This window comes from Propithecus coquereli, unplaced genomic scaffold (genome assembly GCF_000956105.1).
Source record: "Propithecus coquereli isolate 6110/MARCELLA unplaced genomic scaffold, Pcoq_1.0 Scaffold383, whole genome shotgun sequence".
Taxonomy (NCBI): domain Eukaryota; kingdom Metazoa; phylum Chordata; class Mammalia; order Primates; family Indriidae; genus Propithecus; species Propithecus coquereli.
Window position 1 is genome coordinate 1,649,053 of NW_012149541.1, and position 5,224 is coordinate 1,654,276.

Here is a 5,224-nt window from a genome sequence, read left to right on the forward strand (position 1 = left end):
CTAGAGCTACCATTTGATCCAGCAATCCCATTACTGGGCATCTACCCAAAAGAACAAAAGTGGCTCTATAAAAAAGACACCTGCACTCGAATGTTTATAGCAGCACAATTCACAATTGCAAAGATGTGGAAACAACCCAAGTGTCCATCATTACATGAGTGGATTAATGAAATGTGGTGTGTGTATATATATATATATATATATTTATATATATCTTGGAATACTACTCCACTACAAAAAACAGTGGTGATCTAGCACTTCTTTTATTATCCTGAATAAAGCTGAAGCCCATTGTACTAAGTGAAGTATCATAAGAATGGAAAAACAAGCACCACATGTACTCAACCATCAAACTGGTATTAACTGATCAACACTTATGTGCACATATAGTAGTAACATTCATCAGCTGTTGGGCAGGTGGGAGGGGGAGGATGGGATGTGTATATTCACATCTAATGGGTGTGGTGTGCACCGTCTGAGGGATGGACTCACTTGTAGCTCTGACTCAGGCAGAGCAAATGCAATACATGTAACTTAAATATTTGTACCCCTGTAATATTCTGAAATAAACAAACGATTAAATGAAAAAGAGCACTAGAGGCTGGGCACAGTGGCCCTTCCCTGTAATGCCAGCACTTTGGGAGGCCCTGTTAAGCAGGTCCCTTGAGGCCAGGAGTTTGAGACCAGCTTTGGCAACATAGGAAGACCCTGTCTCTACACAAAATAAAAAAATTAGCTGGGTGTGGTGCTGTATACCAGTAGTGCCAGCTACTTGGGAGTCTTGAGGCAGGACAATTGTCTGAGCCCAGGAGTTTGAGGTTACAGTGACATATGATAACACCACTGCACTCCAGCCTGAGGGATAGAGTGAGAGGCAGTTTCAAAACAAAAACGAAAACAGGAACAAGAATAAACAGCAAAAAACCCCTCAAGGCCCTGGTCGCTTTCTTGAATAAATGTGACCTGCAGGTTTTTACAGGTCTTAAATCAAAAGCCTATAAAATTTATACACAGAGGGCAGCTTGGCCCATCCACTGGCACTGTTCTAGCCCCCACCCTCATTCTATTTTTCTTTCACTCTCATTTTATTTCTTAACTTTCCCTTGGTTCTGCCCATCTCCCCTGCTTCTGCCTGTTTCTGGCAGTGGTGTCTCTTTATAACTCTCCTTGTCTTGATGTGTTTCTTTCTCCATCTCTTCTTGTGAATATCTTGGCTCCCTGATTTTTTTCCTTTTCTTTGACTCCTCCCCTATACATTGCCACCTTCCTTTATAAATGCCTCTCTGACATCAATACTTATTACCTCCATTTCTGTCTTTTGGAATTGTCTCAATTCCTAAGGACTTTCTCCTGTTAATCTGAGGGCTCACTGCTTGAGGTGCTGGCCCCCTCCCCCTCCTGCCTCCAGCCCAGGCTACCTGCACTGCCTCGGTGGGCCCTGATGAAGTGCCTGAGCCCCTTACCTGGTAACCTGTGATTCACGGCTACAAATTCATCCAGCCAGCCTTACCTATTGTGTCCGATGCCTGGTTATGGTTAGTTCTTGCTTCGGCTTGCTGCTCATCTTCTGGGTTAAAAAGTGGTATTTCCTTCATTATATTCGCCAGAGGCACAAAACAGGAATTCATTTGGAGTCCTTGGCTGGATAGCTCTGCCCCTGGGTAAAATTGTAGGAAACAAAGCATTTTTATTTGTCTCTCCAGTGGGCCTTTCACCGCCATTGATGACTCCTCCCTCAATTTCACTGCTGGGGAGAAGCCTTCCCCCAACCCTTCTTTTTTATTTTCCTTTTCCTTAACTCCATTTCTTTCTTTGTGCCTCTCTTGATTCAGTTGTTTTTTTTTTTTTTCTATGTTTCCCTACCTAGTCTTCATATCCTTTGATGGCTACTTTTCTAGCCTTTTTTAAAAATAAAAATTATAGGATAGCTTGAGGCATGGAGTTTGAGACCAGCCTGGACAACACAGCTAGAGCCCATCTCTACAAAAAATAAGCAGAATTATCCAGGTGTGGTGGCTCACATCTGTAGTCCCAGCTACTCTGGTGGCTGATGTTAGAGGATAACTTCATCCCAGGAATTCAACGTTCCAGGGAGCTATGTTTGTGCCACTGTACTCCAGGATGGGTGATAGAGCAAGACCATGTCTTTAAACAAATAAATAAAAAATTATAATTGCAGAATAATATACATAGATAAAAGTGGATTTTGAATGATCACAAAGTTAGCATATCACTTTGGTCAAGAAACAGGATTTCCCCAACACCACAGAAACCTCCTAGTGACACCTCCAACTAACTGCCCATACAGTCTTGCTTAAGGCCAACCACCATCTTGCCTCCCAATACATAAATTAATTTTGGCTGTTATGTAATTTATATAAATGGAATCATGCTCTCTTCTTCTTTGCTCACTCTCTCTCTATGTATATACACATATATGTATGTATATACATATCTTCCACAAAGAAGCCAAATCCCAGCAAATTTATATGTATATTTTTCAATATGCTTGTAAAAGTTATGTATATTCATTTTCTGTAATTATGTTCACTGGTGTATAGTATTCAATTATAGAAATAAGCCATGAAGTATTTATCCATTTGTGCTGTTTCAAGTGCTTAGCTGTTATGAATAATGCTACTATAAAGATGCTTCTCTATGTGTTTTGATGAAGGTAATACATATTTCTCTTGGTTTCTGCTGAGGAGTTTAAATGTTGAGTTGTAGGGCATGTATACTTTCAACTTTGGAAGATTACACAAAACTGTTTTCCAAAAGCATATGTGAAGGGAGATGTAAGAGAGAGAACTTGGCAAGTTCAAGTAACTAACGAAACTCTCAATATGATAAAACCTCTCCACAAATTACTAATAGCTATAGAAGAAATGTACCACAGCACAATAAAGGTCATATATGACAAGTCCAAAGCTAATATCATATTCAATGGGAAAAGTTGAAAGCATTCCCTCTAAGATCTGGAATAAGATTAGGATGCTGTCTCTCCACCACTTCTACTCAATATAATACTGCAAGTCTTATCTAGAGCAATTAGGCAAGAAAAAGAAATAAAAGGCATCCAACTTGGAAAAGGAGAAATTAAATTGTCGCTATTTACAGATGATATGATCTTATATGTAGAAAACTCCGACAACTTGACCAAAAAACTGCTGGAACTAACAAATACAGGAAAGTGGAAGGACACAAAATCAACATGCAAAAATCAGTTGCATTTCAATACACAATAAAGCATATGAAAAAGAAATTATGAGAACAATCCAATTTACAATAAGTACAAAAAATACTTAAGAATAAATTTAACCAAGGAGGGAAATATTTGTATACTGAAACTCTAAGACACTGATGAAAGAAATTGAAGGAGAAACAAAGAAATGGAAAGATTATCTGATAACCCATATTCATGGATTAGAAGAATTAATATTGTTAAAATGTCCATATTACTCAAAGTGCCCTACAGATTCAATGCAATCCGTAGGAAAATTCCAATGGCGTTTTTCACAGAAATAGAAAATACAAATCTAAAATTTGTGTGGAAGCACAAAAGATCCTGTATAGCCAAAGCAATTTTAAACAAAAGAACAAATCTGAGAGTATCACACTATCCGACTTCAAAATATACTACAAAGCTATAGTAATTGAAACAGTATGATACTGGCATAAAAATAGAGACATAGACAAATAGAACAAAAAAAATTTGAACGTTAGGATCTGTGCATTTATGATCAATTGATTTTCAACAAAGGTGCCAAGCACACAAAATGGGGAAATGACAGTCTCTTGAATAAATAGTATCAGAACAACTGCATATCCACATGCAGAGGAATGAAATTAGACCCTTACTTCACAGCTTAAAAAAAAACCACCTCAAAATGGATAAAAGATTTAAATATAAGAACTGAAACTGTAAAACTACTAGAAAAAAACATAGGGGTAAGCTCCATGACGTTGATCTGAGCAACAATTTTTCAGTGATAACACCAAAAACACAATCAACAAAAGCAAAAATAAACAAGTGGGGCTACATCACATTAAAAAGCTTTTGCATATGTTGCTGTTCAAACCCTCAACAGAATAGAGAGAAAACTTACAGAATGGGAAAAAATATTGGCAAACCATATACCGGATGAGGGATTACTATCCAAAATATATAAGGAACTCAAACAACTCAGTAGTAAAAAATAAAAAACAAATAAACTAATTTTAAACCATTTTAAAAATAGGAAAATGATCTGAAAAATAATTTCTCGAAAGAATACATGCAAATGATAAACAGTATCAAAATGCTCAGTATCACTAATAATCAGGAAAATGCAAATTAAACCACAAAGAAATATCACCTCATATCTGTTGGAATGGCTGTTATCAAAGACTAAAGATAACAAATGTTGGCAAAGATGTGGAGAAAAGGGAACCCTGGCACACTGTTAGTGGAAATGAAAATTAGTTCAACCATATGGAAAACAGTATTGATTTTCCTCAAAAATTAAAAAAGGTAGTAACATATGATCAGCCATCCCCCTACTGGGTATATATCCAAAGGTTATGAAATAAATACAGATGCTTCTAGATTTATGATGGGGCTACATCTCCATAAATCCATTGTAAATCAAAAATATTGTAAGTCAAAAACACATTTAATACCTTGATAAACCCATCATAAAGTTGAAAAATCCTAAGTTGAGCCATCATAAGTCAGGGACTGTCTACACAGTAGGAGATGTCTGCACTCCCATGTTCACTGCAGCATTATTCACAGCAGCCAAGACTGGACGTCAACCCAAGCATCCATCAAGGATGAATGGATAAAGAAATGTAATTTGTATGTACACAATGGAATGCTATTCAGCTTTAACAAAGGAGGAAATCTCGTCATTTGCAGCAACATGGGTGAACCCGGAGGACACTGTGTTAAGGGAAATAAGCCAAACACACAGAGACAAATATAGTATAACTCACTCATACACAGAAAAGGGGATTGGGGAGATGTTGGTCAAAGGATACAAAGTCTCAATTAGACAGGAAGAATAAGTTCAAGCGATCTACTATACAACATGGTGACAATAGTTAGTAATGTATTCTTTTTTTTTTTTTTTTTTTTGAGACAGAGTCTCACTCTTTTCCCCGGGCTAGAGTGAGTGCCGTGGTGTCAGCCTAGCTCACAGCAACCTAAAACTCCTGGGCTCAAGCAATCCTTCTGCCTCAGCCT

General features: G+C 37.5%; 1 long non-coding RNA gene across 1 annotated transcript in view; it reads right to left on the minus strand.

Moving 5' to 3' along the window:
- The window catches only part of LOC105816709, a 26,068-nt gene that overhangs the window by 13,773 nt on the left and 7,071 nt on the right, over window positions 1-5,224 (minus strand). The window contains exon 3 of the long non-coding RNA XR_001137804.1: window positions 1,511-1,657. This is a non-coding gene — a long non-coding RNA (uncharacterized LOC105816709). The remainder of the gene's footprint in view (window positions 1-1,510; window positions 1,658-5,224) is intronic.